The sequence below is a fragment of the Oncorhynchus mykiss genome, unplaced genomic scaffold (genome assembly GCF_013265735.2).
Source record: "Oncorhynchus mykiss isolate Arlee unplaced genomic scaffold, USDA_OmykA_1.1 un_scaffold_640, whole genome shotgun sequence".
NCBI classification, from domain to species: domain Eukaryota; kingdom Metazoa; phylum Chordata; class Actinopteri; order Salmoniformes; family Salmonidae; genus Oncorhynchus; species Oncorhynchus mykiss.
In genome coordinates, this window is record NW_023494087.1 from 1 (window position 1) to 25,605 (window position 25,605).

A 25,605-nucleotide genomic window follows, 5' to 3' on the forward strand; every position below is an offset into this window, starting at 1 on the left:
AATTTCAACTCTTTGTCCGTTTTTTCCCACAAGGCTGAAATATGTGCCCTCGCTTTGAAATAAGTAAGCAAGGTTAGTTTGTATTTCATCCAACAATCTGTGCTACAAATTATGGCTACAGTATATGCAATTTCTTCCACTTTTTGAGTGACACAAAGATGCTTATCTAAATGGTGGAAATGCAACAGCTGTTAATCAGGCTCACTTTGACTTTACATAGTGCACCAAGAGATAAGTTTCTCGCTTACGGCCACACCGGCCTGAGTACGCCTGATCTCGTCCGATCTCGGAAGCTAAGCAGGGTCGGGCCTGGTTAGTACTTGGATGGGAGACCGCCTGGGAATACCAGGTGCTGTAAGCTTTTTGTCACTGCCTTGTGGAATTTCAACTCTTTGTCCGTTTTTTCCCACAAGGCTGAAATATGTGCCCTCGCTTTGAAATAAGTAAGCAAGGTTAGTTTGTATTTCATCCAACAATCTGTGCTACAAATTATGGCTACAGTATATGCAATTTCATCCACTTTTGAGATTGCCTTTCGCTTACGGCCACACCGGCCTGAGTACGCCTGATCTCGTCCGATCTCGGAAGCTAAGCAGGGTCGGGCCTGGTTAGTACTTGGATGGGAGACCGCCTGGGAATACCAGGTGCTGTAAGCTTTTTGTCACTGCCTTGTGGAATTTCAACTCTTTGTCCGTTTTTTCCCACAAGGCTGAAATATGTGCCCTCGCTTTGAAATAAGTAAGCAAGGTTAGTTTGTATTTCATCCAACAATCTGTGCTACAAATTATGGCTACAGTATATGCAATTTCTTCCACTTTTTGAGTGACACAAAGATGCTTATCTAAATGGTGGAAATGCAACAGCTGTTAATCAGGCTCACTTTGACTTTACATAGTGCACCAAGAGATAATTTCTCGCTTACGGCCACACCGGCCTGAGTACGCCTGATCTCGTCCGATCTCGGAAGCTAAGCAGGGTCGGGCCTGGTTAGTACTTGGATGGGAGACCGCCTGGGAATACCAGGTGCTGTAAGCTTTTTGTCACTGCCTTGTGGAATTTCAACTCTTTGTCCGTTTTTTCCCACAAGGCTGAAATATGTGCCCTCGCTTTGAAATAAGTAAGCAAGGTTAGTTTGTATTTCATCCAACAATCTGTGCTACAAATTATGGCTACAGTATATGCAATTTCTTCCACTTTTTGAGTGACACAAAGATGCTTATCTAAATGGTGGAAATGCAACAGCTGTTAATCAGGCTCACTTTGACTTTACATAGTGCACCAAGAGATAATTTCTCGCTTACGGCCACACCGGCCTGAGTACGCCTGATCTCGTCCGATCTCGGAAGCTAAGCAGGGTCGGGCCTGGTTAGTACTTGGATGGGAGACCGCCTGGGAATACCAGGTGCTGTAAGCTTTTTGTCACTGCCTTGTGGAATTTCAACTCTTTGTCCGTTTTTTTCCCACAAGGCTGAAATATGTGCCCTCGCTTTGAAATAAGTAAGCAAGGTTAGTTTGTATTTCATCCAACAATCTGTGCTACAAATTATGGCTACAGTATATGCAATTTCTTCCACTTTTTGAGTGACACAAAGATGCTTATCTAAATGGTGGAAATGCAACAGCTGTTAATCAGGCTCACTTTGACTTTACATAGGTGCACCAAGAGATAAGTTTCTCGCTTACGGCCACACCGGCCTGAGTACGCCTGATCTCGTCCGATCTCGGAAGCTAAGCAGGGTCGGGCCTGGTTAGTACTTGGATGGGAGACCGCCTGGGAATACCAGGTGCTGTAAGCTTTTTGTCACTGCCTTGTGGAATTTCAACTCTTTGTCCGTTTTTTCCCACAAGGCTGAAATATGTGCCCTCGCTTTGAAATAAGTAAGCAAGGTTAGTTTGTATTTCATCCAACAATCTGTGCTACAAATTATGGCTACAGTATATGCAATTTCATCCACTTTTTGAGATTGCCTTTCGCTTACGGCCACACCGGCCTGAGTACGCCTGATCTCGTCCGATCTCGGAAGCTAAGCAGGGTCGGGCCTGGTTAGTACTTGGATGGGAGACCGCCTGGGAATACCAGGTGCTGTAAGCTTTTTGTCACTGCCTTGTGGAATTTCAACTCTTTGTCCGTTTTTTCCCACAAGGCTGAAATATGTGCCCTCGCTTTGAAATAAGTAAGCAAGGTTAGTTTGTATTTCATCCAACAATCTGTGCTACAAATTATGGCTACAGTATATGCAATTTCTTCCACTTTTTGAGTGACACAAAGATGCTTATCTAAATGGTGGAAATGCAACAGCTGTTAATCAGGCTCACTTTGACTTTACATAGTGCACCAAGAGATAATTTCTCGCTTACGGCCACACCGGCCTGAGTACGCCTGATCTCGTCCGATCTCGGAAGCTAAGCAGGGTCGGGCCTGGTTAGTACTTGGATGGGAGACCGCCTGGGAATACCAGGTGCTGTAAGCTTTTTGTCACTGCCTTGTGGAATTTCAACTCTTTGTCCGTTTTTTCCCACAAGGCTGAAATATGTGCCCTCGCTTTGAAATAAGTAAGCAAGGTTAGTTTGTATTTCATCCAACAATCTGTGCTACAAATTATGGCTACAGTATATGCAATTTCTTCCACTTTTTGAGTGACACAAAGATGCTTATCTAAATGGTGGAAATGCAACAGCTGTTAATCAGGCTCACTTTGACTTTACATAGTGCACCAAGAGATAGTTTCTCGCTTACGGCCACACCGGCCTGAGTACGCCTGATCTCGTCCGATCTCGGAAGCTAAGCAGGGTCGGGCCTGGTTAGTACTTGGATGGGAGACCGCCTGGGAATACCAGGTGCTGTAAGCTTTTTGTCACTGCCTTGTGGAATTTCAACTCTTTGTCCGTTTTTTCCCACAAGGCTGAAATATGTGCCCTCGCTTTGAAATAAGTAAGCAAGGTTAGTTTGTATTTCATCCAACAATCTGTGCTACAAATTATGGCTACAGTATATGCAATTTCATTCCACTTTTTGAGATTGCCTTTCGCTTACGGCCACACCGGCCTGAGTACGCCTGATCTCGTCCGATCTCGGAAGCTAAGCAGGGTCGGGCCTGGTTAGTACTTGGATGGGAGACCGCCTGGGAATACCAGGTGCTGTAAGCTTTTTGTCACTGCCTTGTGGAATTTCAACTCTTTGTCCGTTTTTTCCCACAAGGCTGAAATATGTGCCCTCGCTTTGAAATAAGTAAGCAAGGTTAGTTTGTATTTCATCCAACAATCTGTGCTACAAATTATGGCTACAGTATATGCAATTTCTTCCACTTTTTGAGTGACACAAAGATGCTTATCTAAATGGTGGAAATGCAACAGCTGTTAATCAGGCTCACTTTGACTTTACATAGTGCACCAAGAGATAATTTCTCGCTTACGGCCACACCGGCCTGAGTACGCCTGATCTCGTCCGATCTCGGAAGCTAAGCAGGGTCGGGCCTGGTTAGTACTTGGATGGGAGACCGCCTGGGAATACCAGGTGCTGTAAGCTTTTTGTCACTGCCTTGTGGAATTTCAACTCTTTGTCCGTTTTTTCCCACAAGGCTGAAATATGTGCCCTCGCTTTGAAATAAGTAAGCAAGGTTAGTTTGTATTTCATCCAACAATCTGTGCTACAAATTATGGCTACAGTATATGCAATTTCATCCACTTTTTGAGATTGCCTTTCGCTTACGGCCACACCGGCCTGAGTACGCCTGATCTCGTCCGATCTCGGAAGCTAAGCAGGGTCGGGCCTGGTTAGTACTTGGATGGGAGACCGCCTGGGAATACCAGGTGCTGTAAGCTTTTTGTCACTGCCTTGTGGAATTTCAACTCTTTGTCCGTTTTTTCCCACAAGGCTGAAATATGTGCCCTCGCTTTGAAATAAGTAAGCAAGGTTAGTTTGTATTTCATCCAACAATCTGTGCTACAAATTATGGCTACAGTATATGCAATTTCTTCCACTTTTTGAGTGACACAAAGATGCTTATCTAAATGGTGGAAATGCAACAGCTGTTAATCAGGCTCACTTTGACTTTACATAGTGCACCAAGAGATAATTTCTCGCTTACGGCCACACCGGCCTGAGTACGCCTGATCTCGTCCGATCTCGGAAGCTAAGCAGGGTCGGGCCTGGTTAGTACTTGGATGGGAGACCGCCTGGGAATACCAGGTGCTGTAAGCTTTTTGTCACTGCCTTGTGGAATTTCAACTCTTTGTCCGTTTTTTCCCACAAGGCTGAAATATGTGCCCTCGCTTTGAAATAAGTAAGCAAGGTTAGTTTGTATTTCATCCAACAATCTGTGCTACAAATTATGGCTACAGTATATGCAATTTCATCCACTTTTTGAGATTGCCTTTCGCTTACGGCCACACCGGCCTGAGTACGCCTGATCTCGTCCGATCTCGGAAGCTAAGCAGGGTCGGGCCTGGTTAGTACTTGGATGGGAGACCGCCTGGGAATACCAGGTGCTGTAAGCTTTTTGTCACTGCCTTGTGGAATTTCAACTCTTTGTCCGTTTTTTCCCACAAGGCTGAAATATGTGCCCTCGCTTTGAAATAAGTAAGCAAGGTTAGTTTGTATTTCATCCAACAATCTGTGCTACAAATTATGGCTACAGTATATGCAATTTCTTCCACTTTTTGAGTGACACAAAGATGCTTATCTAAATGGTGGAAATGCAACAGCTGTTAATCAGGCTCACTTTGACTTTACATAGTGCACCAAGAGATAATTTCTCGCTTACGGCCACACCGGCCTGAGTACGCCTGATCTCGTCCGATCTCGGAAGCTAAGCAGGGTCGGGCCTGGTTAGTACTTGGATGGGAGACCGCCTGGGAATACCAGGTGCTGTAAGCTTTTTGTCACTGCCTTGTGGAATTTCAACTCTTTGTCCGTTTTTTCCCACAAGGCTGAAATATGTGCCCTCGCTTTGAAATAAGTAAGCAAGGTTAGTTTGTATTTCATCCAACAATCTGTGCTACAACTACAAATTATGGCTACAGTATATGCAATTTCATCCACTTTTTGAGATTGCCTTTCGCTTACGGCCACACCGGCCTGAGTACGCCTGATCTCGTCCGATCTCGGAAGCTAAGCAGGGTCGGGCCTGGTTAGTACTTGGATGGGAGACCGCCTGGGAATACCAGGTGCTGTAAGCTTTTTGTCACTGCCTTGTGGAATTTCAACTCTTTGTCCGTTTTTTCCACAAGGCTGAAATATGTGCCCTCGCTTTGAAATAAGTAAGCAAGGTTAGTTTGTATTTCATCCAACAATCTGTGCTACAAATTATGGCTACAGTATATGCAATTTCTTCCACTTTTTGAGTGACACAAAGATGCTTATCTAAATGGTGGAAATGCAACAGCTGTTAATCAGGCTCACTTTGACTTTACATAGTGCACCAAGAGATAATTTCTCGCTTACGGCCACACCGGCCTGAGTACGCCTGATCTCGTCCGATCTCGGAAGCTAAGCAGGGTCGGGCCTGGTTAGTACTTGGATGGGAGACCGCCTGGGAATACCAGGTGCTGTAAGCTTTTTGTCACTGCCTTGTGGAATTTCAACTCTTTGTCCGTTTTTTCCCACAAGGCTGAAATATGTGCCCTCGCTTTGAAATAAGTAAGCAAGGTTAGTTTGTATTTCATCCAACAATCTGTGCTACAAATTATGGCTACAGTATATGCAATTTCATCCACTTTTTGAGATTGCCTTTCGCTTACGGCCACACCGGCCTGAGTACGCCTGATCTCGTCCGATCTCGGAAGCTAAGCAGGGTCGGGCCTGGTTAGTACTTGGATGGGAGACCGCCTGGGAATACCAGGTGCTGTAAGCTTTTTGTCACTGCCTTGTGGAATTTCAACTCTTTGTCCGTTTTTTCCCACAAGGCTGAAATATGTGCCCTCGCTTTGAAATAAGTAAGCAAGGTTAGTTTGTATTTCATCCAACAATCTGTGCTACAAATTATGGCTACAGTATATGCAATTTCTTCCACTTTTTGAGTGACACAAAGATGCTTATCTAAATGGTGGAAATGCAACAGCTGTTAATCAGGCTCACTTTGACTTTACATAGTGCACCAAGAGATAATTTCTCGCTTACGGCCACACCGGCCTGAGTACGCCTGATCTCGTCCGATCTCGGAAGCTAAGCAGGGTCGGGCCTGGTTAGTACTTGGATGGGAGACCGCCTGGGAATACCAGGTGCTGTAAGCTTTTTGTCACTGCCTTGTGGAATTTCAACTCTTTGTCCGTTTTTTTCCCACAAGGCTGAAATATGTGCCCTCGCTTTGAAATAAGTAAGCAAGGTTAGTTTGTATTTCATCCAACAATCTGTGCTACAAATTATGGCTACAGTATATGCAATTTCTTCCACTTTTTGAGTGACACAAAGATGCTTATCTAAATGGTGGAAATGCAACAGCTGTTAATCAGGCTCACTTTGACTTTACATAGTGCACCAAGAGATAATTTCTCGCTTACGGCCACACCGGCCTGAGTACGCCTGATCTCGTCCGATCTCGGAAGCTAAGCAGGGTCGGGCCTGGTTAGTACTTGGATGGGAGACCGCCTGGGAATACCAGGTGCTGTAAGCTTTTTGTCACTGCCTTGTGGAATTTCAACTCTTTGTCCGTTTTTTCCCACAAGGCTGAAATATGTGCCCTCGCTTTGAAATAAGTAAGCAAGGTTAGTTTGTATTTCATCCAACAATCTGTGCTACAAATTATGGCTACAGTATATGCAATTTCATCCACTTTTTGAGATTGCCTTTCGCTTACGGCCACACCGGCCTGAGTACGCCTGATCTCGTCCGATCTCGGAAGCTAAGCAGGGTCGGGCCTGGTTAGTACTTGGATGGGAGACCGCCTGGGAATACCAGGTGCTGTAAGCTTTTTGTCACTGCCTTGTGGAATTTCAACTCTTTGTCCGTTTTTTCCCACAAGGCTGAAATATGTGCCCTCGCTTTGAAATAAGTAAGCAAGGTTAGTTTGTATTTCATCCAACAATCTGTGCTACAAATTATGGCTACAGTATATGCAATTTCTTCCACTTTTTGAGTGACACAAAGATGCTTATCTAAATGGTGGAAATGCAACAGCTGTTAATCAGGCTCACTTTGACTTTACATAGTGCACCAAGAGATAATTTCTCGCTTACGGCCACACCGGCCTGAGTACGCCTGATCTCGTCCGATCTCGGAAGCTAAGCAGGGTCGGGCCTGGTTAGTACTTGGATGGGAGACCGCCTGGGAATACCAGGTGCTGTAAGCTTTTTGTCACTGCCTTGTGGAATTTCAACTCTTTGTCCGTTTTTTCCCACAAGGCTGAAATATGTGCCCTCGCTTTGAAATAAGTAAGCAAGGTTAGTTTGTATTTCATCCAACAATCTGTGCTACAAATTATGGCTACAGTATATGCAATTTCATCCACTTTTTGAGATTGCCTTTCGCTTACGGCCACACCGGCCTGAGTACGCCTGATCTCGTCCGATCTCGGAAGCTAAGCAGGGTCGGGCCTGGTTAGTACTTGGATGGGAGACCGCCTGGGAATACCAGGTGCTGTAAGCTTTTTGTCACTGCCTTGTGGAATTTCAACTCTTTGTCCGTTTTTTTCCCACAAGGCTGAAATATGTGCCCTCGCTTTGAAATAAGTAAGCAAGGTTAGTTTGTATTTCATCCAACAATCTGTGCTACAAATTATGGCTACAGTATATGCAATTTCTTCCACTTTTTGAGTGACACAAAGATGCTTATCTAAATGGTGGAAATGCAACAGCTGTTAATCAGGCTCACTTTGACTTTACATAGTGCACCAAGAGATAATTTCTCGCTTACGGCCACACCGGCCTGAGTACGCCTGATCTCGTCCGATCTCGGAAGCTAAGCAGGGTCGGGCCTGGTTAGTACTTGGATGGGAGACCGCCTGGGAATACCAGGTGCTGTAAGCTTTTTGTCACTGCCTTGTGGAATTTCAACTCTTTGTCCGTTTTTTCCCACAAGGCTGAAATATGTGCCCTCGCTTTGAAATAAGTAAGCAAGGTTAGTTTGTATTTCATCCAACAATCTGTGCTACAAATTATGGCTACAGTATATGCAATTTCATCCACTTTTTGAGATTGCCTTTCGCTTACGGCCACACCGGCCTGAGTACGCCTGATCTCGTCCGATCTCGGAAGCTAAGCAGGGTCGGGCCTGGTTAGTACTTGGATGGGAGACCGCCTGGGAATACCAGGTGCTGTAAGCTTTTTGTCACTGCCTTGTGGAATTTCAACTCTTTGTCCGTTTTTTTCCCACAAGGCTGAAATATGTGCCCTCGCTTTGAAATAAGTAAGCAAGGTTAGTTTGTATTTCATCCAACAATCTGTGCTACAAATTATGGCTACAGTATATGCAATTTCTTCCACTTTTTGAGTGACACAAAGATGCTTATCTAAATGGTGGAAATGCAACAGCTGTTAATCAGGCTCACTTTGACTTTACATAGTGCTCCTTTCGCTTACGGCCACACCGGCCTGAGTACGCCTGATCTCGTCCGATCTCGGAAGCTAAGCAGGGTCGGGCCTGGTTAGTACTTGGATGGGAGACCGCCTGGGAATACCAGGTGCTGTAAGCTTTTTGTCACTGCCTTGTGGAATTTCAACTCTTTGTCCGTTTTTTCCCACAAGGCTGAAATATGTGCCCTCGCTTTGAAATAAGTAAGCAAGGTTAGTTTGTATTTCATCCAACAATCTGTGCTACAAATTATGGCTACAGTATATGCAATTTCTTCCACTTTTTGAGTGACACAAAGATGCTTATCTAAATGGTGGAAATGCAACAGCTGTTAATCAGGCTCACTTTGACTTTACATAGTGCACCAAGAGATAATTTCTCGCTTACGGCCACACCGGCCTGAGTACGCCTGATCTCGTCCGATCTCGGAAGCTAAGCAGGGTCGGGCCTGGTTAGTACTTGGATGGGAGACCGCCTGGGAATACCAGGTGCTGTAAGCTTTTTGTCACTGCCTTGTGGAATTTCAACTCTTTGTCCGTTTTTTCCCACAAGGCTGAAATATGTGCCCTCGCTTTGAAATAAGTAAGCAAGGTTAGTTTGTATTTCATCCAACAATCTGTGCTACAAATTATGGCTACAGTATATGCAATTTCATCCACTTTTTGAGATTGCCTTTCGCTTACGGCCACACCGGCCTGAGTACGCCTGATCTCGTCCGATCTCGGAAGCTAAGCAGGGTCGGGCCTGGTTAGTACTTGGATGGGAGACCGCCTGGGAATACCAGGTGCTGTAAGCTTTTTGTCACTGCCTTGTGGAATTTCAACTCTTTGTCCGTTTTTTCCCACAAGGCTGAAATATGTGCCCTCGCTTTGAAATAAGTAAGCAAGGTTAGTTTGTATTTCATCCAACAATCTGTGCTACAAATTATGGCTACAGTATATGCAATTTCTTCCACTTTTTGAGTGACACAAAGATGCTTATCTAAATGGTGGAAATGCAACAGCTGTTAATCAGGCTCACTTTGACTTTACATAGTGCACCAAGAGATAATTTCTCGCTTACGGCCACACCGGCCTGAGTACGCCTGATCTCGTCCGATCTCGGAAGCTAAGCAGGGTCGGGCCTGGTTAGTACTTGGATGGGAGACCGCCTGGGAATACCAGGTGCTGTAAGCTTTTTGTCACTGCCTTGTGGAATTTCAACTCTTTGTCCGTTTTTTCCCACAAGGCTGAAATATGTGCCCTCGCTTTGAAATAAGTAAGCAAGGTTAGTTTGTATTTCATCCAACAATCTGTGCTACAAATTATGGCTACAGTATATGCAATTTCATCCACTTTTTGAGATTGCCTTTCGCTTACGGCCACACCGGCCTGAGTACGCCTGATCTCGTCCGATCTCGGAAGCTAAGCAGGGTCGGGCCTGGTTAGTACTTGGATGGGAGACCGCCTGGGAATACCAGGTGCTGTAAGCTTTTTGTCACTGCCTTGTGGAATTTCAACTCTTTGTCCGTTTTTTCCCACAAGGCTGAAATATGTGCCCTCGCTTTGAAATAAGTAAGCAAGGTTAGTTTGTATTTCATCCAACAATCTGTGCTACAAATTATGGCTACAGTATATGCAATTTCTTCCACTTTTTGAGTGACACAAAGATGCTTATCTAAATGGTGGAAATGCAACAGCTGTTAATCAGGCTCACTTTGACTTTACATAGTGCACCAAGAGATAATTTCTCGCTTACGGCCACACCGGCCTGAGTACGCCTGATCTCGTCCGATCTCGGAAGCTAAGCAGGGTCGGGCCTGGTTAGTACTTGGATGGGAGACCGCCTGGGAATACCAGGTGCTGTAAGCTTTTTGTCACTGCCTTGTGGAATTTCAACTCTTTGTCCGTTTTTTCCCACAAGGCTGAAATATGTGCCCTCGCTTTGAAATAAGTAAGCAAGGTTAGTTTGTATTTCATCCAACAATCTGTGCTACAAATTATGGCTACAGTATATGCAATTTCTTCCACTTTTTGAGTGACACAAAGATGCTTATCTAAATGGTGGAAATGCAACAGCTGTTAATCAGGCTCACTTTGACTTTACATAGTGCACCAAGAGATAGTTTCTCGCTTACGGCCACACCGGCCTGAGTACGCCTGATCTCGTCCGATCTCGGAAGCTAAGCAGGGTCGGGCCTGGTTAGTACTTGGATGGGAGACCGCCTGGGAATACCAGGTGCTGTAAGCTTTTTGTCACTGCCTTGTGGAATTTCAACTCTTTGTCCGTTTTTTCCCACAAGGCTGAAATATGTGCCCTCGCTTTGAAATAAGTAAGCAAGGTTAGTTTGTATTTCATCCAACAATCTGTGCTACAAATTATGGCTACAGTATATGCAATTTCATCCACTTTTTGAGATTGCCTTTCGCTTACGGCCACACCGGCCTGAGTACGCCTGATCTCGTCCGATCTCGGAAGCTAAGCAGGGTCGGGCCTGGTTAGTACTTGGATGGGAGACCGCCTGGGAATACCAGGTGCTGTAAGCTTTTTGTCACTGCCTTGTGGAATTTCAACTCTTTGTCCGTTTTTTCCCACAAGGCTGAAATATGTGCCCTCGCTTTGAAATAAGTAAGCAAGGTTAGTTTGTATTTCATCCAACAATCTGTGCTACAAATTATGGCTACAGTATATGCAATTTCTTCCACTTTTTGAGTGACACAAAGATGCTTATCTAAATGGTGGAAATGCAACAGCTGTTAATCAGGCTCACTTTGACTTTACATAGTGCACCAAGAGATAATTTCTCGCTTACGGCCACACCGGCCTGAGTACGCCTGATCTCGTCCGATCTCGGAAGCTAAGCAGGGTCGGGCCTGGTTAGTACTTGGATGGGAGACCGCCTGGGAATACCAGGTGCTGTAAGCTTTTTGTCACTGCCTTGTGGAATTTCAACTCTTTGTCCGTTTTTTCCCACAAGGCTGAAATATGTGCCCTCGCTTTGAAATAAGTAAGCAAGGTTAGTTTGTATTTCATCCAACAATCTGTGCTACAAATTATGGCTACAGTATATGCAATTTCATCCACTTTTTGAGATTGCCTTTCGCTTACGGCCACACCGGCCTGAGTACGCCTGATCTCGTCCGATCTCGGAAGCTAAGCAGGGTCGGGCCTGGTTAGTACTTGGATGGGAGACCGCCTGGGAATACCAGGTGCTGTAAGCTTTTTGTCACTGCCTTGTGGAATTTCAACTCTTTGTCCGTTTTTTTCCCACAAGGCTGAAATATGTGCCCTCGCTTTGAAATAAGTAAGCAAGGTTAGTTTGTATTTCATCCAACAATCTGTGCTACAAATTATGGCTACAGTATATGCAATTTCTTCCACTTTTTGAGTGACACAAAGATGCTTATCTAAATGGTGGAAATGCAACAGCTGTTAATCAGGCTCACTTTGACTTTACATAGTGCACCAAGAGATAATTTCTCGCTTACGGCCACACCGGCCTGAGTACGCCTGATCTCGTCCGATCTCGGAAGCTAAGCAGGGTCGGGCCTGGTTAGTACTTGGATGGGAGACCGCCTGGGAATACCAGGTGCTGTAAGCTTTTTGTCACTGCCTTGTGGAATTTCAACTCTTTGTCCGTTTTTTCCCACAAGGCTGAAATATGTGCCCTCGCTTTGAAATAAGTAAGCAAGGTTAGTTTGTATTTCATCCAACAATCTGTGCTACAAATTATGGCTACAGTATATGCAATTTCATCCACTTTTTGAGATTGCCTTTCGCTTACGGCCACACCGGCCTGAGTACGCCTGATCTCGTCCGATCTCGGAAGCTAAGCAGGGTCGGGCCTGGTTAGTACTTGGATGGGAGACCGCCTGGGAATACCAGGTGCTGTAAGCTTTTTGTCACTGCCTTGTGGAATTTCAACTCTTTGTCCGTTTTTTCCCACAAGGCTGAAATATGTGCCCTCGCTTTGAAATAAGTAAGCAAGGTTAGTTTGTATTTCATCCAACAATCTGTGCTACAAATTATGGCTACAGTATATGCAATTTCTTCCACTTTTTGAGTGACACAAAGATGCTTATCTAAATGGTGGAAATGCAACAGCTGTTAATCAGGCTCACTTTGACTTTACATAGTGCACCAAGAGATAGTTTCTCGCTTACGGCCACACCGGCCTGAGTACGCCTGATCTCGTCCGATCTCGGAAGCTAAGCAGGGTCGGGCCTGGTTAGTACTTGGATGGGAGACCGCCTGGGAATACCAGGTGCTGTAAGCTTTTTGTCACTGCCTTGTGGAATTTCAACTCTTTGTCCGTTTTTTCCCACAAGGCTGAAATATGTGCCCTCGCTTTGAAATAAGTAAGCAAGGTTAGTTTGTATTTCATCCAACAATCTGTGCTACAAATTATGGCTACAGTATATGCAATTTCTTCCACTTTTTGAGTGACACAAAGATGCTTATCTAAATGGTGGAAATGCAACAGCTGTTAATCAGGCTCACTTTGACTTTACATAGTGCACCAAGAGATAATTTCTCGCTTACGGCCACACCGGCCTGAGTACGCCTGATCTCGTCCGATCTCGGAAGCTAAGCAGGGTCGGGCCTGGTTAGTACTTGGATGGGAGACCGCCTGGGAATACCAGGTGCTGTAAGCTTTTTGTCACTGCCTTGTGGAATTTCAACTCTTTGTCCGTTTTTTCCCACAAGGCTGAAATATGTGCCCTCGCTTTGAAATAAGTAAGCAAGGTTAGTTTGTATTTCATCCAACAATCTGTGCTACAAATTATGGCTACAGTATATGCAATTTCTTCCACTTTTTGAGTGACACAAAGATGCTTATCTAAATGGTGGAAATGCAACAGCTGTTAATCAGGCTCACTTTGACTTTACATAGTGCACCAAGAGATAATTTCTCGCTTACGGCCACACCGGCCTGAGTACGCCTGATCTCGTCCGATCTCGGAAGCTAAGCAGGGTCGGGCCTGGTTAGTACTTGGATGGGAGACCGCCTGGGAATACCAGGTGCTGTAAGCTTTTTGTCACTGCCTTGTGGAATTTCAACTCTTTGTCCGTTTTTTCCCACAAGGCTGAAATATGTGCCCTCGCTTTGAAATAAGTAAGCAAGGTTAGTTTGTATTTCATCCAACAATCTGTGCTACAAATTATGGCTACAGTATATGCAATTTCATCCACTTTTTGAGATTGCCTTTCGCTTACGGCCACACCGGCCTGAGTACGCCTGATCTCGTCCGATCTCGGAAGCTAAGCAGGGTCGGGCCTGGTTAGTACTTGGATGGGAGACCGCCTGGGAATACCAGGTGCTGTAAGCTTTTTGTCACTGCCTTGTGGAATTTCAACTCTTTGTCCGTTTTTTCCCACAAGGCTGAAATATGTGCCCTCGCTTTGAAATAAGTAAGCAAGGTTAGTTTGTATTTCATCCAACAATCTGTGCTACAAATTATGGCTACAGTATATGCAATTTCTTCCACTTTTTGAGTGACACAAAGATGCTTATCTAAATGGTGGAAATGCAACAGCTGTTAATCAGGCTCACTTTGACTTTACATAGTGCACCAAGAGATAATTTCTCGCTTACGGCCACACCGGCCTGAGTACGCCTGATCTCGTCCGATCTCGGAAGCTAAGCAGGGTCGGGCCTGGTTAGTACTTGGATGGGAGACCGCCTGGGAATACCAGGTGCTGTAAGCTTTTTGTCACTGCCTTGTGGAATTTCAACTCTTTGTCCGTTTTTTCCCACAAGGCTGAAATATGTGCCCTCGCTTTGAAATAAGTAAGCAAGGTTAGTTTGTATTTCATCCAACAATCTGTGCTACAAATTATGGCTACAGTATATGCAATTTCTTCCACTTTTTGAGTGACACAAAGATGCTTATCTAAATGGTGGAAATGCAACAGCTGTTAATCAGGCTCACTTTGACTTTACATAGTGCACCAAGAGATAAGTTTCTCGCTTACGGCCACACCGGCCTGAGTACGCCTGATCTCGTCCGATCTCGGAAGCTAAGCAGGGTCGGGCCTGGTTAGTACTTGGATGGGAGACCGCCTGGGAATACCAGGTGCTGTAAGCTTTTTGTCACTGCCTTGTGGAATTTCAACTCTTTGTCCGTTTTTTCCCACAAGGCTGAAATATGTGCCCTCGCTTTGAAATAAGTAAGCAAGGTTAGTTTGTATTTCATCCAACAATCTGTGCTACAAATTATGGCTACAGTATATGCAATTTCATCCACTTTTTGAGATTGCCTTTCGCTTACGGCCACACCGGCCTGAGTACGCCTGATCTCGTCCGATCTCGGAAGCTAAGCAGGGTCGGGCCTGGTTAGTACTTGGATGGGAGACCGCCTGGGAATACCAGGTGCTGTAAGCTTTTTGTCACTGCCTTGTGGAATTTCAACTCTTTGTCCGTTTTTTTCCCACAAGGCTGAAATATGTGCCCTCGCTTTGAAATAAGTAAGCAAGGTTAGTTTGTATTTCATCCAACAATCTGTGCTACAAATTATGGCTACAGTATATGCAATTTCATCCACTTTTTGAGATTGCCTTTCGCTTACGGCCACACCGGCCTGAGTACGCCTGATCTCGTCCGATCTCGGAAGCTAAGCAGGGTCGGGCCTGGTTAGTACTTGGATGGGAGACCGCCTGGGAATACCAGGTGCTGTAAGCTTTTTGTCACTGCCTTGTGGAATTTCAACTCTTTGTCCGTTTTTTTCCCACAAGGCTGAAATATGTGCCCTCGCTTTGAAATAAGTAAGCAAGGTTAGTTTGTATTTCATCCAACAATCTGTGCTACAAATTATGGCTACAGTATATGCAATTTCTTCCACTTTTTGAGTGACACAAAGATGCTTATCTAAATGGTGGAAATGCAACAGCTGTTAATCAGGCTCACTTTGACTTTACATAGTGCACCAAGAGATAATTTCTCGCTTACGGCCACACCGGCCTGAGTACGCCTGATCTCGTCCGATCTCGGAAGCTAAGCAGGGTCGGGCCTGGTTAGTACTTGGATGGGAGACCGCCTGGGAATACCAGGTGCTGTAAGCTTTTTGTCACTGCCTTGTGGAATTTCAACTCTTTGTCCGTTTTTTTCCCACAAGGCTGAAATATGTGCCCTCGCTTTGAAATAAGTAAGCAAGGTTAGTTTGTATTTCATCCAACAATCTGTGCTACAAATTATGGCTACAGTATATGCAATTTCATCCACTTTTTGAGATTGCCTTTCGCTTACGGCCACACCGGCCTGAGTACGCCTGATCTCGTCCGATCTCGGAAGCTAAGCAGGGTCGGGCCTGGTTAGTACTTGGATGGGAGACCGCCTGGGAATACCAGGTGCTGTAAGCTTTTTGTCACTGCCTTGTGGAATTTCAACTCTTTGTCCGTTTTTTCCCACAAGGCTGAAATATGTGCCCTCGCTTTGAAATAAGTAAGCAAGGTTAGTTTGTATTTCATCCAACAATCTGTGCTACAAATTATGGCTACAGTATATGCAATTTCTTCCACTTTTTGAGTGACACAAAGATGCTTATCTAAATGGTGGAAATGCAACAGCTGTTAATCAGGCTCACTTTGACTTTACATAGTGCACCAAGAGATAATTTCTCGCTTACGGCCACACCGGCCTGAGTACGCCTGATCTCGTCCGATCTCGGAAGCTAAGCAGGGTCGGGCCTGGTTAGTACTTGGATGGGAGACCGCCTGGGAATACCAGGTGCTGTAAGCTTTTTGTCACTGCCTTGTGGAATTTCAACTCTTTGTCCGTTTTTTCCCACAAGGCTGAAATATGTGCCCTCGCTTTGAAATAAGTAAGCAAGGTTAGTTTGTATTTCATCCAACAATCTGTGCTACAAATTATGGCTACAGTATATGCAATTTCATCCACTTTTTGAGATTGCCTTTCGCTTACGGCCACACCGGCCTGAGTACGCCTGATCTCGTCCGATCTCGGAAGCTAAGCAGGGTCGGGCCTGGTTAGTACTTGGATGGGAGACCGCCTGGGAATACCAGGTGCTGTAAGCTTTTTGTCACTGCCTTGTGGAATTTCAACTCTTTGTCCGTTTTTTCCCACAAGGCTGAAATATGTGCCCTCGCTTTGAAATAAGTAAGCAAGGTTAGTTTGTATTTCATCCAACAATCTGTGCTACAAATTATGGCTACAGTATATGCAATTTCATCCACTTTTTGAGATTGCCTTTCGCTTACGGCCACACCGGCCTGAGTACGCCTGATCTCGTCCGATCTCGGAAGCTAAGCAGGGTCGGGCCTGGTTAGTACTTGGATGGGAGACCGCCTGGGAATACCAGGTGCTGTAAGCTTTTTGTCACTGCCTTGTGGAATTTCAACTCTTTGTCCGTTTTTTCCCACAAGGCTGAAATATGTGCCCTCGCTTTGAAATAAGTAAGCAAGGTTAGTTTGTATTTCATCCAACAATCTGTGCTACAAATTATGGCTACAGTATATGCAATTTCTTCCACTTTTTGAGTGACACAAAGATGCTTATCTAAATGGTGGAAATGCAACAGCTGTTAATCAGGCTCACTTTGACTTTACATAGTGCACCAAGAGATAGTTTCTCGCTTACGGCCACACCGGCCTGAGTACGCCTGATCTCGTCCCGATCTCGGAAGCTAAGCAGGGTCGGGCCTGGTTAGTACTTGGATGGGAGACCGCCTGGGAATACCAGGTGCTGTAAGCTTTTTGTCACTGCCTTGTGGAATTTCAACTCTTTGTCCGTTTTTCCCACAAGGCTGAAATATGTGCCCTCGCTTTGAAATAAGTAAGCAAGGTTAGTTTGTATTTCATCCAACAATCTGTGCTACAAATTATGGCTACAGTATATGCAATTTCATCCACTTTTTGAGATTGCCTTTCGCTTACGGCCACACCGGCCTGAGTACGCCTGATCTCGTCCGATCTCGGAAGCTAAGCAGGGTCGGGCCTGGTTAGTACTTGGATGGGAGACCGCCTGGGAATACCAGGTGCTGTAAGCTTTTTGTCACTGCCTTGTGGAATTTCAACTCTTTGTCCGTTTTTTCCCACAAGGGCTGAAATATGTGCCCTCGCTTTGAAATAAGTAAGCAAGGTTAGTTTGTATTTCATCCAACAATCTGTGCTACAAATTATGGCTACAGTATATGCAATTTCATCCACTTTGTGAGATTGCCTTTCGCTTACGGCCACACCGGCCTGAGTAAGCCTGATCTCGTCCGATCTCGGAAGCTAAGCAGGGTCGGGCCTGGTTAGTACTTGGATGGGAGACCGCCTGGGAATACCAGGTGCTGTAAGCTTTTTGTCACTGCCTTGTGGAATTTCAACTCTTTGTCCGTTTTTTCCCACAAGGCTGAAATATGTGCCCTCGCTTTGAAATAAGTAAGCAAGGTTAGTTTGTATTTCATCCAACAATCTGTGCTACAAATTATGGCTACCGTATATGCAATTTCATCCACTTTTTGAGATTGCCTTTCGCTTACGGCCACACCGCCTGAGTACGCCTGATCTCGTCCGATCTCGGAAGCTAAGCAGGTCGGGCCTGGTTAGTACTTGGATGGGAGACCGCCTGGGAATACCAGGTGCTGTAAGCTTTTTGTCACTGCCTTGTGGAATTTCAACTCTTTGTCCGTTTTTTTCCCACAAGGCTGAAATATGTGCCCTCGCTTTGAAATAAGTAAGCAAGGTTAGTTTGTATTTCATCCAACAATCTGTGCTACAAATTATGGCTACAGTATATGCAATTTCATCCACTTTTTGAGATTGCTTTCGCTTACGGCCACACCGGCCTGAGTACGCCTGATCTCGTCCGATCTCGGAGCTAAGCAGGGTCGGGCCTGGTTAGTACTTGGATGGGAGACCGCCTGGGAATACCAGGTGCTGTAAGCTTTTTGTCACTGCCTTGTGGAATTTCAACTCTTTGTCCGTTTTTTCCCACAAGGCTGAAATATGTGCCCTCGCTTTGAAATAAGTAAGCAAGGTTAGTTTGTATTTCATCCACAATCTGTGCTACAAATTATGGCTACAGTATATGCAATTTCATCCACTTTTTGAGATTGCTTTCGCTTACTGCCACACCGGCCTGAGTACGCCTGATCTCGTCCGATCTCGGAAGCTAAGCAGGGTCGGGCCTGGTTAGTACTTGGATGGGAGACCGCCTGGGAATACCAGGTGCTGTAAGCTTTTTGTCACTGCCTTGTGGAATTTCAACTCTTTGTCCGTTTTTTCCCACAAGGCTGAAATATGTGCCCTCGCTTTGAAATAAGTAAGCAAGGTTAGTTTGTATTTCATCCAACAATCTGTGCTACAAATTATGGCTACAGTATATGCAATTTCTTCCACTTTTTGAGTGACACAAAGATGCTTATCTAAATGGTGGAATGCAACAGCTGTTATCAGGCTCACTTTGACTTTACATAGTGCACCAAGAGATAGTTTCTCGCTTACGGCCACACCGGCCTGAGTACGCCTGATCTCGTCCGATCTCGGAAGCTAAGCAGGGTCGGGCCTGGTTAGTACTTGGATGGGAGACCGCCTGGGAATACCAGGTGCTGTAAGCTTTTTGTCACTGCCTTGTGGAATTTCAACTCTTTGTCCGTTTTTTCCCACAAGGCTGAAATATGTGCCCTCGCTTTGAAATAAGTAAGCAAGGTTAGTTTGTATTTCATCCAACAATCTGTGCTACAAATTATGGCTACAGTATATGCAATTTCATCCACTTTTTGAGATTGCCTTTCGCTTACGGCCACACCGGCCTGAGTACGCCTGATCTCGTCCGATCTCGGAAGCTAAGCAGGGTCGGGCCTGGTTAGTACTTGGATGGGAGACCGCCTGGGAATACCAGGTGCTGTAAGCTTTTTGTCACTGCCTTGTGGAATTTCAACTCTTTGTCCGTTTTTTCCCACAAGGCTGAAATATGTGCCCTCGCTTTGAAATAAGTAAGCAAGGTTAGTTTGTATTTCATCCAACAATCTGTGCTACAAATTATGGCTACAGTATATGCAATTTCTTCCACTTTTTGAGTGACACAAAGATGCTTATCTAAATGGTGGAAATGCAACAGCTGTTAATCAGGCTCACTTTGACTTTACATAGTGCACCAAGAGATAGTTCTCGCTTACGGCCACACCGGCCTGAGTACGCCTGATCTCGTCCGATCTCGGAAGCTAAGCAGGGTCGGGCCTGGTTAGTACTTGGATGGGAGACCGCCTGGGAATACCAGGTGCTGTAAGCTTTTTGTCACTGCCTTGTGGAATTTCAACTCTTTGTCCGTTTTTTCCCACAAGGCTGAAATATGTGCCCTCGCTTTGAAATAAGTAAGCAAGGTTAGTTTGTATTTCATCCAACAATCTGTGCTACAAATTATGGCTACAGTATATGCAATTTCTTCCACTTTTTGAGTGACACAAAGATGCTTATCTAAATGGTGGAATGCAACAGCTGTTAATCGGCTCACTTTGACTTTACATAGTGCACCAAGAGATCTCGCTTACGGCCACACCGCCTGAGTACGCCTGATCTCGTCCGATCTCGGAAGCTAAGCAGGGTCGGGCCTGGTTAGTACTTGGATGGGAGACCGCCTGGGAATACCAGGTGCTGTAAGCTTTTTGTCACTGCCTTGTGGAATTTCAACTCTTTGTCCGTTTTTTCCCACAAGGCTGAAATATGTGCCCTCGCTTTGAAATAAGTAAGCAAGGTTAGTTTGTATTTCATCCAACAATCTGTGCTACAAATTATGGCTACAGTATATGCAATTTCATCCACTTTTTGAGATTGCCTTTCGCTTACGGCCACACCGGCCTGAGTACGCCTGATCTCGTCCGATCTCGGAAGCTAAGCAGGGTCGGGCCTGGTTAGTACTTGGATGGGAGACCGCCTGGGAATACCAGGTGCTGTAAGCTTTTTGTCACTGCCTTGTGGAATTTCAACTCTTTGTCCGTTTTTTTCCCACAAGGCTGAAATATGTGCCCTCGCTTTGAAATAAGTAAGCAAGGTTAGTTTGTATTTCATCCAACAATCTGTGCTACAAATTATGGCTACAGTATATGCAATTTCTTCCACTTTTTGAGTGACACAAAGATGCTTATCTAATGGTGGAAATGCAACAGCTGTTAATCAGGCTCACTTTGACTTTACATAGTGCACCAAGAGATAGTTTCTCGCTTACGGCCACACCGGCCTGAGTACGCCTGATCTCGTCCGATCTCGGAAGCTAAGCAGGGTCGGGCCTGGTTAGTACTTGGATGGGAGACCGCCTGGGAATACCAGGTGCTGTAAGCTTTTTGTCACTGCCTTGTGGAATTTCAACTCTTTGTCCGTTTTTTCCCACAAGGCTGAAATATGTGCCCTCGCTTTGAAATAAGTAAGCAAGGTTAGTTTGTATTTCATCCAACAATCTGTGCTACAAATTATGGCTACAGTATATGCAATTTCATCCACTTTTTGAGATTGCCTTTCGCTTACGGCCACACCGGCCTGAGTACGCCTGATCTCGTCCGATCTCGGAAGCTAAGCAGGGTCGGGCCTGGTTAGTACTTGGATGGGAGACCGCCTGGGAATACCAGGTGCTGTAAGCTTTTTGTCACTGCCTTGTGGAATTTCAACTCTTTGTCCGTTTTTTCCCACAAGGCTGAAATATGTGCCCTCGCTTTGAAATAAGTAAGCAAGGTTAGTTTGTATTTCATCCAACAATCTGTGCTACAAATTATGGCTACAGTATATGCAATTTCTTCCACTTTTTGAGTGACACAAAGATGCTTATCTAAATGGTGGAAATGCAACAGCTGTTAATCAGGCTCACTTTGACTTTACATAGTGCACCAAGAGATAGTTTCTCGCTTACGGCCACACCGGCCTGAGTACGCCTGATCTCGTCCGATCTCGGAAGCTAAGCAGGGTCGGGCCTGGTTAGTACTTGGATGGGAGACCGCCTGGGAATACCAGGTGCTGTAAGCTTTTTGTCACTGCCTTGTGGAATTTCAACTCTTTGTCCGTTTTTTCCCACAAGGCTGAAATATGTGCCCTCGCTTTGAAATAAGTAAGCAAGGTTAGTTTGTATTTCATCCAACAATCTGTGCTACAAATTATGGCTACAGTATATGCAATTTCTTCCACTTTTTGAGTGACACAAAGATGCTTATCTAAATGGTGGAAATGCAACAGCTGTTAATCAGGCTCACTTTGACTTTACATAGTGCACCAAGAGATAGTTTCTCGCTTACGGCCACACCGGCCTGAGTACGCCTGATCTCGTCCGATCTCGGAAGCTAAGCAGGGTCGGGCCTGGTTAGTACTTGGATGGGAGACCGCCTGGGAATACCAGGTGCTGTAAGCTTTTTGTCACTGCCTTGTGGAATTTCAACTCTTTGTCCGTTTTTTCCCACAAGGCTGAAATATGTGCCCTCGCTTTGAAATAAGTAAGCAAGGTTAGTTTGTATTTCATCCAACAATCTGTGCTACAAATTATGGCTACAGTATATGCAATTTCATCCACTTTTTGAGATTGCCTTTCGCTTACGGCCACACCGGCCTGAGTACGCCTGATCTCGTCCGATCTCGGAAGCTAAGCAGGGTCGGGCCTGGTTAGTACTTGGATGGGAGACCGCCTGGGAATACCAGGTGCTGTAAGCTTTTTGTCACTGCCTTGTGGATTTCAACTCTTTGTCCGTTTTTTCCCACAAGGCTGAAATATGTGCCCTCGCTTTGAAATAAGTAAGCAAGGTTAGTTTGTATTTCATCCAACAATCTGTGCTACAAATTATGGCTACAGTATATGCAATTTCTCGCTGATCTCGTCCGATCTCGGAGCTAAGCAGGGTCGGGCCTGGTTAGTACTTGGATGGGAGACCGCCTGGGAATACCAGGTGCTGTAAGCTTTTTGTCACTGCCTTGTGGAATTTCAACTCTTTGTCCGTTTTTTCCCACAAGGCTGAAATATGTGCCCTCGCTTTGAAATAAGTAAGCAAGGTTAGTTTGTATTTCATCCAACAATCTGTGCTACAAATTATGGCTACAGTATATGCAATTTCATCCACTTTTTGAGATTGCCTTTCGCTTACGGCCACACCGGCCTGAGTACGCCTGATCTCGTCCGATCTCGGAAGCTAAGCAGGGTCGGGCCTGGTTAGTACTTGGATGGGAGACCGCCTGGGAATACCAGGTGCTGTAAGCTTTTTGTCACTGCCTTGTGGAATTTCAACTCTTTGTCCGTTTTTTTCCCACAAGGCTGAAATATGTGCCCTCGCTTTGAAATAAGTAAGCAAGGTTAGTTTGTATTTCATCCAACAATCTGTGCTACAAATTATGGCTACAGTATATGCAATTTCTTCCACTTTTTGAGTGACACAAAGATGCTTATCTAAATGGTGGAAATGCAACAGCTGTTAATCAGGCTCACTTTGACTTTACATAGTGCACCAAGAGATAGTTTCTCGCTTACGGCCACACCGGCCTGAGTACGCCTGATCTCGTCCGATCTCGGAAGCTAAGCAGGGTCGGGCCTGGTTAGTACTTGGATGGGAGACCGCCTGGGAATACCAGGTGCTGTAAGCTTTTTGTCACTGCCTTGTGGAATTTCAACTCTTTGTCCGTTTTTTTCCCACAAGGCTGAAATATGTGCCCTCGCTTTGAAATAAGTAAGCAAGGTTAGTTTGTATTTCATCCAACAATCTGTGCTACAAATTATGGCTACAGTATATGCAATTTCATCCACTTTTTGAGATTGCCTTTCGCTTACGGCCACACCGGCCTGAGTACGCCTGATCTCGTCCGATCTCGGAAGCTAAGCAGGGTCGGGCCTGGTTAGTACTTGGATGGGAGACCGCCTGGGAATACCAGGTGCTGTAAGCTTTTTGTCACTGCCTTGTGGAATTTCAACTCTTTGTCCGTTTTTTCCCACAAGGCTGAAATATGTGCCCTCGCTTTGAAATAAGTAAGCAAGGTTAGTTTGTATTTCATCCAACAATCTGTGCTACAAATTATGGCTACAGTATATGCAATTTCATCCACTTTTTGAGATTGCCTTTCGCTTACGGCCACACCGGCCTGAGTACGCCTGATCTCGTCCGATCTCGGAAGCTAAGCAGGGTCGGGCCTGGTTAGTACTTGGATGGGAGACCGCCTGGGAATACCAGGTGCTGTAAGCTTTTTGTCACTGCCTTGTGGAATTTCAACTCTTTGTCCGTTTTTTCCCACAAGGCTGAAATATGTGCCCTCGCTTTGAAATAAGTAAGCAAGGTTAGTTTGTATTTCATCCAACAATCTGTGCTACAAATTATGGCTACAGTATATGCAATTTCATCGAGATTGCTTTCGTCGCGATCTCGTCCGAGAAGCTAAGCAGGGTCGGGCCTGGTTAGTACTTGGATGGGAGACCGCCTGGGAATACCAGGTGCTGTAAGCTTTTTGTCACTGCCTTGTGGAATTTCAACTCTTTGTCCGTTTTTTCCCACAAGGCTGAAATATGTGCCCTCGCTTTGAAATAAGTAAGCAAGGTTAGTTTGTATTTCATCCAACAATCTGTGCTACAAATTATGGCTACAGTATATGCAATTTCATCCACTTTTTGAGATTGCCTTTCGCTTACGGCCACACCGCCTGAGTACGCCTGATCTCGTCCGATCTCGGAAGCTAAGCAGGGTCGGGCCTGGTTAGTACTTGGATGGGAGACCGCCTGGGAATACCAGGTGCTGTAAGCTTTTTGTCACTGCCTTGTGGAATTTCAACTCTTTGTCCGTTTTTTCCCACAAGGCTGAAATATGTGCCCTCGCTTTGAAATAAGTAAGCAAGGTTAGTTTGTATTTCATCCAACAATCTGTGCTACAAATTATGGCTACAGTATATGCAATTTCTTCCACTTTTTGAGTGACACAAAGATGCTTATCTAAATGGTGGAAATGCAACAGCTGTTAATCAGGCTCACTTTGACTTTACATAGTGCACCAAGAGATAGTTTCTCGCTTACGGCCACACCGGCCTGAGTACGCCTGATCTCGTCCGATCTCGGAAGCTAAGCAGGGTCGGGCCTGGTTAGTACTTGGATGGGAGACCGCCTGGGAATACCAGGTGCTGTAAGCTTTTTGTCACTGCCTTGTGGAATTTCAACTCTTTGTCCGTTTTTTCCCACAAGGCTGAAATATGTGCCCTCGCTTTGAAATAAGTAAGCAAGGTTAGTTTGTATTTCATCCAACAATCTGTGCTACAAATTATGGCTACAGTATATGCAATTTCATCCACTTTTTGAGATTGCCTTTCGCTTACGGCCACACCGGCCTGAGTACGCCTGATCTCGTCCGATCTCGGAAGCTAAGCAGGGTCGGGCCTGGTTAGTACTTGGATGGGAGACCGCCTGGGAATACCAGGTGCTGTAAGCTTTTTGTCACTGCCTTGTGGAATTTCAACTCTTTGTCCGTTTTTTCCCACAAGGCTGAAATATGTGCCCTCGCTTTGAAATAAGTAAGCAAGGTTAGTTTGTATTTCATCCAACAATCTGTGCTACAAATTATGGCTACAGTATATGCAATTTCATCCACTTTTTGAGATTGCCTTTCGCTTACGGCCACACCGGCCTGAGTACGCCTGATCTCGTCCGATCTCGGAAGCTAAGCAGGGTCGGGCCTGGTTAGTACTTGGATGGGAGACCGCCTGGGAATACCAGGTGCTGTAAGCTTTTTGTCACTGCCTTGTGGAATTTCAACTCTTTGTCCGTTTTTTTCCCACAAGGCTGAAATATGTGCCCTCGCTTTGAAATAAGTAAGCAAGGTTAGTTTGTATTTCATCCAACAATCTGTGCTACAAATTATGGCTACAGTATATGCAATTTCTTCCACTTTTTGAGTGACACAAAGATGCTTATCTAAATGGTGGAAATGCAACAGCTGTTAATCAGGCTCACTTTGACTTTACATAGTGCACCAAGAGATAGTTTCTCGCTTACGGCCACACCGGCCTGAGTACGCCTGATCTCGTCCGATCTCGGAAGCTAAGCAGGGTCGGGCCTGGTTAGTACTTGGATGGAGACCGCCTGGGAATACCAGGTGCTGTAAGCTTTTTGTCACTGCCTTGTGGAATTTCAACTCTTTGTCCGTTTTTTTCCACAAGGCTGAAATATGTGCCCTCGC

At 45.2% G+C, this 25,605-nt stretch overlaps 74 non-coding genes across 74 annotated transcripts; all 74 read left to right on the plus strand.

Moving 5' to 3' along the window:
* The first annotated feature begins 242 nt into the window (after window positions 1-242).
* LOC118960780 lies at window positions 243-361 on the plus strand. Its single transcript, XR_005048659.1, has one exon. It is a non-coding gene; the product is annotated as a 5S ribosomal RNA (ribosomal RNA).
* A 176-nt stretch (window positions 362-537) lies between these two features.
* Window positions 538-656, plus strand: LOC118960891. Its single transcript, XR_005048770.1, has one exon. It is a non-coding gene; the product is annotated as a 5S ribosomal RNA (ribosomal RNA).
* Window positions 657-916: 260 nt separating this feature from the next.
* LOC118960945 lies at window positions 917-1,035 on the plus strand. The gene has a single exon (XR_005048814.1). It is a non-coding gene; the product is annotated as a 5S ribosomal RNA (ribosomal RNA).
* Window positions 1,036-1,295: 260 nt separating this feature from the next.
* On the plus strand, window positions 1,296-1,414 carry LOC118960956. Its single transcript, XR_005048825.1, has one exon. It is a non-coding gene; the product is annotated as a 5S ribosomal RNA (ribosomal RNA).
* A 263-nt stretch (window positions 1,415-1,677) lies between these two features.
* Window positions 1,678-1,796, plus strand: LOC118960967. Its single transcript, XR_005048836.1, has one exon. It is a non-coding gene; the product is annotated as a 5S ribosomal RNA (ribosomal RNA).
* A 177-nt stretch (window positions 1,797-1,973) lies between these two features.
* LOC118960786 lies at window positions 1,974-2,092 on the plus strand. Its single transcript, XR_005048665.1, has one exon. It is a non-coding gene; the product is annotated as a 5S ribosomal RNA (ribosomal RNA).
* A 260-nt stretch (window positions 2,093-2,352) lies between these two features.
* LOC118960797 lies at window positions 2,353-2,471 on the plus strand. The gene has a single exon (XR_005048676.1). It is a non-coding gene; the product is annotated as a 5S ribosomal RNA (ribosomal RNA).
* A 260-nt stretch (window positions 2,472-2,731) lies between these two features.
* LOC118960808 lies at window positions 2,732-2,850 on the plus strand. The gene has a single exon (XR_005048687.1). It is a non-coding gene; the product is annotated as a 5S ribosomal RNA (ribosomal RNA).
* Window positions 2,851-3,028: 178 nt separating this feature from the next.
* Window positions 3,029-3,147, plus strand: LOC118960819. Its single transcript, XR_005048698.1, has one exon. It is a non-coding gene; the product is annotated as a 5S ribosomal RNA (ribosomal RNA).
* Window positions 3,148-3,407: 260 nt separating this feature from the next.
* On the plus strand, window positions 3,408-3,526 carry LOC118960830. Its single transcript, XR_005048709.1, has one exon. It is a non-coding gene; the product is annotated as a 5S ribosomal RNA (ribosomal RNA).
* A 177-nt stretch (window positions 3,527-3,703) lies between these two features.
* On the plus strand, window positions 3,704-3,822 carry LOC118960841. Its single transcript, XR_005048720.1, has one exon. It is a non-coding gene; the product is annotated as a 5S ribosomal RNA (ribosomal RNA).
* A 260-nt stretch (window positions 3,823-4,082) lies between these two features.
* LOC118960852 lies at window positions 4,083-4,201 on the plus strand. Its single transcript, XR_005048731.1, has one exon. It is a non-coding gene; the product is annotated as a 5S ribosomal RNA (ribosomal RNA).
* A 177-nt stretch (window positions 4,202-4,378) lies between these two features.
* LOC118960863 lies at window positions 4,379-4,497 on the plus strand. Its single transcript, XR_005048742.1, has one exon. It is a non-coding gene; the product is annotated as a 5S ribosomal RNA (ribosomal RNA).
* A 260-nt stretch (window positions 4,498-4,757) lies between these two features.
* Window positions 4,758-4,876, plus strand: LOC118960874. Its single transcript, XR_005048753.1, has one exon. It is a non-coding gene; the product is annotated as a 5S ribosomal RNA (ribosomal RNA).
* A 183-nt stretch (window positions 4,877-5,059) lies between these two features.
* Window positions 5,060-5,178, plus strand: LOC118960885. The gene has a single exon (XR_005048764.1). It is a non-coding gene; the product is annotated as a 5S ribosomal RNA (ribosomal RNA).
* Window positions 5,179-5,437: 259 nt separating this feature from the next.
* LOC118960897 lies at window positions 5,438-5,556 on the plus strand. Its single transcript, XR_005048776.1, has one exon. It is a non-coding gene; the product is annotated as a 5S ribosomal RNA (ribosomal RNA).
* A 177-nt stretch (window positions 5,557-5,733) lies between these two features.
* Window positions 5,734-5,852, plus strand: LOC118960908. The gene has a single exon (XR_005048787.1). It is a non-coding gene; the product is annotated as a 5S ribosomal RNA (ribosomal RNA).
* Window positions 5,853-6,112: 260 nt separating this feature from the next.
* Window positions 6,113-6,231, plus strand: LOC118960919. Its single transcript, XR_005048798.1, has one exon. It is a non-coding gene; the product is annotated as a 5S ribosomal RNA (ribosomal RNA).
* Window positions 6,232-6,492: 261 nt separating this feature from the next.
* LOC118960930 lies at window positions 6,493-6,611 on the plus strand. Its single transcript, XR_005048807.1, has one exon. It is a non-coding gene; the product is annotated as a 5S ribosomal RNA (ribosomal RNA).
* Window positions 6,612-6,788: 177 nt separating this feature from the next.
* Window positions 6,789-6,907, plus strand: LOC118960939. The gene has a single exon (XR_005048808.1). It is a non-coding gene; the product is annotated as a 5S ribosomal RNA (ribosomal RNA).
* Window positions 6,908-7,167: 260 nt separating this feature from the next.
* LOC118960940 lies at window positions 7,168-7,286 on the plus strand. The gene has a single exon (XR_005048809.1). It is a non-coding gene; the product is annotated as a 5S ribosomal RNA (ribosomal RNA).
* A 177-nt stretch (window positions 7,287-7,463) lies between these two features.
* Window positions 7,464-7,582, plus strand: LOC118960941. The gene has a single exon (XR_005048810.1). It is a non-coding gene; the product is annotated as a 5S ribosomal RNA (ribosomal RNA).
* A 261-nt stretch (window positions 7,583-7,843) lies between these two features.
* On the plus strand, window positions 7,844-7,962 carry LOC118960942. Its single transcript, XR_005048811.1, has one exon. It is a non-coding gene; the product is annotated as a 5S ribosomal RNA (ribosomal RNA).
* A 177-nt stretch (window positions 7,963-8,139) lies between these two features.
* LOC118960943 lies at window positions 8,140-8,258 on the plus strand. Its single transcript, XR_005048812.1, has one exon. It is a non-coding gene; the product is annotated as a 5S ribosomal RNA (ribosomal RNA).
* A 250-nt stretch (window positions 8,259-8,508) lies between these two features.
* LOC118960944 lies at window positions 8,509-8,627 on the plus strand. The gene has a single exon (XR_005048813.1). It is a non-coding gene; the product is annotated as a 5S ribosomal RNA (ribosomal RNA).
* Window positions 8,628-8,887: 260 nt separating this feature from the next.
* Window positions 8,888-9,006, plus strand: LOC118960946. The gene has a single exon (XR_005048815.1). It is a non-coding gene; the product is annotated as a 5S ribosomal RNA (ribosomal RNA).
* A 177-nt stretch (window positions 9,007-9,183) lies between these two features.
* LOC118960947 lies at window positions 9,184-9,302 on the plus strand. The gene has a single exon (XR_005048816.1). It is a non-coding gene; the product is annotated as a 5S ribosomal RNA (ribosomal RNA).
* A 260-nt stretch (window positions 9,303-9,562) lies between these two features.
* LOC118960948 lies at window positions 9,563-9,681 on the plus strand. Its single transcript, XR_005048817.1, has one exon. It is a non-coding gene; the product is annotated as a 5S ribosomal RNA (ribosomal RNA).
* A 177-nt stretch (window positions 9,682-9,858) lies between these two features.
* Window positions 9,859-9,977, plus strand: LOC118960949. Its single transcript, XR_005048818.1, has one exon. It is a non-coding gene; the product is annotated as a 5S ribosomal RNA (ribosomal RNA).
* A 260-nt stretch (window positions 9,978-10,237) lies between these two features.
* Window positions 10,238-10,356, plus strand: LOC118960950. The gene has a single exon (XR_005048819.1). It is a non-coding gene; the product is annotated as a 5S ribosomal RNA (ribosomal RNA).
* Window positions 10,357-10,616: 260 nt separating this feature from the next.
* On the plus strand, window positions 10,617-10,735 carry LOC118960951. Its single transcript, XR_005048820.1, has one exon. It is a non-coding gene; the product is annotated as a 5S ribosomal RNA (ribosomal RNA).
* A 177-nt stretch (window positions 10,736-10,912) lies between these two features.
* Window positions 10,913-11,031, plus strand: LOC118960952. The gene has a single exon (XR_005048821.1). It is a non-coding gene; the product is annotated as a 5S ribosomal RNA (ribosomal RNA).
* A 260-nt stretch (window positions 11,032-11,291) lies between these two features.
* On the plus strand, window positions 11,292-11,410 carry LOC118960953. Its single transcript, XR_005048822.1, has one exon. It is a non-coding gene; the product is annotated as a 5S ribosomal RNA (ribosomal RNA).
* A 177-nt stretch (window positions 11,411-11,587) lies between these two features.
* LOC118960954 lies at window positions 11,588-11,706 on the plus strand. Its single transcript, XR_005048823.1, has one exon. It is a non-coding gene; the product is annotated as a 5S ribosomal RNA (ribosomal RNA).
* A 261-nt stretch (window positions 11,707-11,967) lies between these two features.
* LOC118960955 lies at window positions 11,968-12,086 on the plus strand. Its single transcript, XR_005048824.1, has one exon. It is a non-coding gene; the product is annotated as a 5S ribosomal RNA (ribosomal RNA).
* A 177-nt stretch (window positions 12,087-12,263) lies between these two features.
* On the plus strand, window positions 12,264-12,382 carry LOC118960957. Its single transcript, XR_005048826.1, has one exon. It is a non-coding gene; the product is annotated as a 5S ribosomal RNA (ribosomal RNA).
* Window positions 12,383-12,642: 260 nt separating this feature from the next.
* Window positions 12,643-12,761, plus strand: LOC118960958. The gene has a single exon (XR_005048827.1). It is a non-coding gene; the product is annotated as a 5S ribosomal RNA (ribosomal RNA).
* A 260-nt stretch (window positions 12,762-13,021) lies between these two features.
* Window positions 13,022-13,140, plus strand: LOC118960959. Its single transcript, XR_005048828.1, has one exon. It is a non-coding gene; the product is annotated as a 5S ribosomal RNA (ribosomal RNA).
* A 260-nt stretch (window positions 13,141-13,400) lies between these two features.
* Window positions 13,401-13,519, plus strand: LOC118960960. The gene has a single exon (XR_005048829.1). It is a non-coding gene; the product is annotated as a 5S ribosomal RNA (ribosomal RNA).
* A 177-nt stretch (window positions 13,520-13,696) lies between these two features.
* Window positions 13,697-13,815, plus strand: LOC118960961. Its single transcript, XR_005048830.1, has one exon. It is a non-coding gene; the product is annotated as a 5S ribosomal RNA (ribosomal RNA).
* Window positions 13,816-14,075: 260 nt separating this feature from the next.
* Window positions 14,076-14,194, plus strand: LOC118960962. The gene has a single exon (XR_005048831.1). It is a non-coding gene; the product is annotated as a 5S ribosomal RNA (ribosomal RNA).
* Window positions 14,195-14,455: 261 nt separating this feature from the next.
* Window positions 14,456-14,574, plus strand: LOC118960963. The gene has a single exon (XR_005048832.1). It is a non-coding gene; the product is annotated as a 5S ribosomal RNA (ribosomal RNA).
* Window positions 14,575-14,751: 177 nt separating this feature from the next.
* On the plus strand, window positions 14,752-14,870 carry LOC118960964. The gene has a single exon (XR_005048833.1). It is a non-coding gene; the product is annotated as a 5S ribosomal RNA (ribosomal RNA).
* Window positions 14,871-15,048: 178 nt separating this feature from the next.
* On the plus strand, window positions 15,049-15,167 carry LOC118960965. Its single transcript, XR_005048834.1, has one exon. It is a non-coding gene; the product is annotated as a 5S ribosomal RNA (ribosomal RNA).
* Window positions 15,168-15,428: 261 nt separating this feature from the next.
* On the plus strand, window positions 15,429-15,547 carry LOC118960966. Its single transcript, XR_005048835.1, has one exon. It is a non-coding gene; the product is annotated as a 5S ribosomal RNA (ribosomal RNA).
* A 178-nt stretch (window positions 15,548-15,725) lies between these two features.
* LOC118960968 lies at window positions 15,726-15,844 on the plus strand. The gene has a single exon (XR_005048837.1). It is a non-coding gene; the product is annotated as a 5S ribosomal RNA (ribosomal RNA).
* A 260-nt stretch (window positions 15,845-16,104) lies between these two features.
* Window positions 16,105-16,223, plus strand: LOC118960969. The gene has a single exon (XR_005048838.1). It is a non-coding gene; the product is annotated as a 5S ribosomal RNA (ribosomal RNA).
* Window positions 16,224-16,400: 177 nt separating this feature from the next.
* LOC118960970 lies at window positions 16,401-16,519 on the plus strand. Its single transcript, XR_005048839.1, has one exon. It is a non-coding gene; the product is annotated as a 5S ribosomal RNA (ribosomal RNA).
* A 177-nt stretch (window positions 16,520-16,696) lies between these two features.
* Window positions 16,697-16,815, plus strand: LOC118960971. The gene has a single exon (XR_005048840.1). It is a non-coding gene; the product is annotated as a 5S ribosomal RNA (ribosomal RNA).
* Window positions 16,816-17,075: 260 nt separating this feature from the next.
* Window positions 17,076-17,195, plus strand: LOC118960911. The gene has a single exon (XR_005048790.1). It is a non-coding gene; the product is annotated as a 5S ribosomal RNA (ribosomal RNA).
* A 176-nt stretch (window positions 17,196-17,371) lies between these two features.
* On the plus strand, window positions 17,372-17,490 carry LOC118960972. The gene has a single exon (XR_005048841.1). It is a non-coding gene; the product is annotated as a 5S ribosomal RNA (ribosomal RNA).
* Window positions 17,491-17,668: 178 nt separating this feature from the next.
* On the plus strand, window positions 17,669-17,787 carry LOC118960917. The gene has a single exon (XR_005048796.1). It is a non-coding gene; the product is annotated as a 5S ribosomal RNA (ribosomal RNA).
* Window positions 17,788-17,964: 177 nt separating this feature from the next.
* LOC118960923 lies at window positions 17,965-18,081 on the plus strand. Its single transcript, XR_005048802.1, has one exon. It is a non-coding gene; the product is annotated as a 5S ribosomal RNA (ribosomal RNA).
* A 177-nt stretch (window positions 18,082-18,258) lies between these two features.
* Window positions 18,259-18,376, plus strand: LOC118960926. Its single transcript, XR_005048805.1, has one exon. It is a non-coding gene; the product is annotated as a 5S ribosomal RNA (ribosomal RNA).
* Window positions 18,377-18,551: 175 nt separating this feature from the next.
* LOC118960913 lies at window positions 18,552-18,670 on the plus strand. The gene has a single exon (XR_005048792.1). It is a non-coding gene; the product is annotated as a 5S ribosomal RNA (ribosomal RNA).
* A 258-nt stretch (window positions 18,671-18,928) lies between these two features.
* Window positions 18,929-19,047, plus strand: LOC118960781. The gene has a single exon (XR_005048660.1). It is a non-coding gene; the product is annotated as a 5S ribosomal RNA (ribosomal RNA).
* A 177-nt stretch (window positions 19,048-19,224) lies between these two features.
* Window positions 19,225-19,343, plus strand: LOC118960782. Its single transcript, XR_005048661.1, has one exon. It is a non-coding gene; the product is annotated as a 5S ribosomal RNA (ribosomal RNA).
* A 259-nt stretch (window positions 19,344-19,602) lies between these two features.
* On the plus strand, window positions 19,603-19,721 carry LOC118960783. The gene has a single exon (XR_005048662.1). It is a non-coding gene; the product is annotated as a 5S ribosomal RNA (ribosomal RNA).
* A 253-nt stretch (window positions 19,722-19,974) lies between these two features.
* On the plus strand, window positions 19,975-20,092 carry LOC118960918. The gene has a single exon (XR_005048797.1). It is a non-coding gene; the product is annotated as a 5S ribosomal RNA (ribosomal RNA).
* Window positions 20,093-20,269: 177 nt separating this feature from the next.
* On the plus strand, window positions 20,270-20,388 carry LOC118960784. The gene has a single exon (XR_005048663.1). It is a non-coding gene; the product is annotated as a 5S ribosomal RNA (ribosomal RNA).
* A 260-nt stretch (window positions 20,389-20,648) lies between these two features.
* LOC118960785 lies at window positions 20,649-20,767 on the plus strand. The gene has a single exon (XR_005048664.1). It is a non-coding gene; the product is annotated as a 5S ribosomal RNA (ribosomal RNA).
* A 177-nt stretch (window positions 20,768-20,944) lies between these two features.
* LOC118960787 lies at window positions 20,945-21,063 on the plus strand. The gene has a single exon (XR_005048666.1). It is a non-coding gene; the product is annotated as a 5S ribosomal RNA (ribosomal RNA).
* A 260-nt stretch (window positions 21,064-21,323) lies between these two features.
* LOC118960788 lies at window positions 21,324-21,442 on the plus strand. The gene has a single exon (XR_005048667.1). It is a non-coding gene; the product is annotated as a 5S ribosomal RNA (ribosomal RNA).
* A 260-nt stretch (window positions 21,443-21,702) lies between these two features.
* On the plus strand, window positions 21,703-21,821 carry LOC118960789. The gene has a single exon (XR_005048668.1). It is a non-coding gene; the product is annotated as a 5S ribosomal RNA (ribosomal RNA).
* Window positions 21,822-21,998: 177 nt separating this feature from the next.
* Window positions 21,999-22,117, plus strand: LOC118960790. Its single transcript, XR_005048669.1, has one exon. It is a non-coding gene; the product is annotated as a 5S ribosomal RNA (ribosomal RNA).
* A 422-nt stretch (window positions 22,118-22,539) lies between these two features.
* On the plus strand, window positions 22,540-22,658 carry LOC118960791. The gene has a single exon (XR_005048670.1). It is a non-coding gene; the product is annotated as a 5S ribosomal RNA (ribosomal RNA).
* A 261-nt stretch (window positions 22,659-22,919) lies between these two features.
* On the plus strand, window positions 22,920-23,038 carry LOC118960792. The gene has a single exon (XR_005048671.1). It is a non-coding gene; the product is annotated as a 5S ribosomal RNA (ribosomal RNA).
* A 178-nt stretch (window positions 23,039-23,216) lies between these two features.
* On the plus strand, window positions 23,217-23,335 carry LOC118960793. The gene has a single exon (XR_005048672.1). It is a non-coding gene; the product is annotated as a 5S ribosomal RNA (ribosomal RNA).
* A 177-nt stretch (window positions 23,336-23,512) lies between these two features.
* On the plus strand, window positions 23,513-23,631 carry LOC118960794. The gene has a single exon (XR_005048673.1). It is a non-coding gene; the product is annotated as a 5S ribosomal RNA (ribosomal RNA).
* A 434-nt stretch (window positions 23,632-24,065) lies between these two features.
* Window positions 24,066-24,183, plus strand: LOC118960920. The gene has a single exon (XR_005048799.1). It is a non-coding gene; the product is annotated as a 5S ribosomal RNA (ribosomal RNA).
* Window positions 24,184-24,443: 260 nt separating this feature from the next.
* LOC118960795 lies at window positions 24,444-24,562 on the plus strand. The gene has a single exon (XR_005048674.1). It is a non-coding gene; the product is annotated as a 5S ribosomal RNA (ribosomal RNA).
* Window positions 24,563-24,739: 177 nt separating this feature from the next.
* Window positions 24,740-24,858, plus strand: LOC118960796. Its single transcript, XR_005048675.1, has one exon. It is a non-coding gene; the product is annotated as a 5S ribosomal RNA (ribosomal RNA).
* Window positions 24,859-25,035: 177 nt separating this feature from the next.
* On the plus strand, window positions 25,036-25,154 carry LOC118960798. The gene has a single exon (XR_005048677.1). It is a non-coding gene; the product is annotated as a 5S ribosomal RNA (ribosomal RNA).
* Window positions 25,155-25,415: 261 nt separating this feature from the next.
* LOC118960924 lies at window positions 25,416-25,533 on the plus strand. The gene has a single exon (XR_005048803.1). It is a non-coding gene; the product is annotated as a 5S ribosomal RNA (ribosomal RNA).
* The last annotated feature ends 72 nt before the right edge of the window (window positions 25,534-25,605 follow it).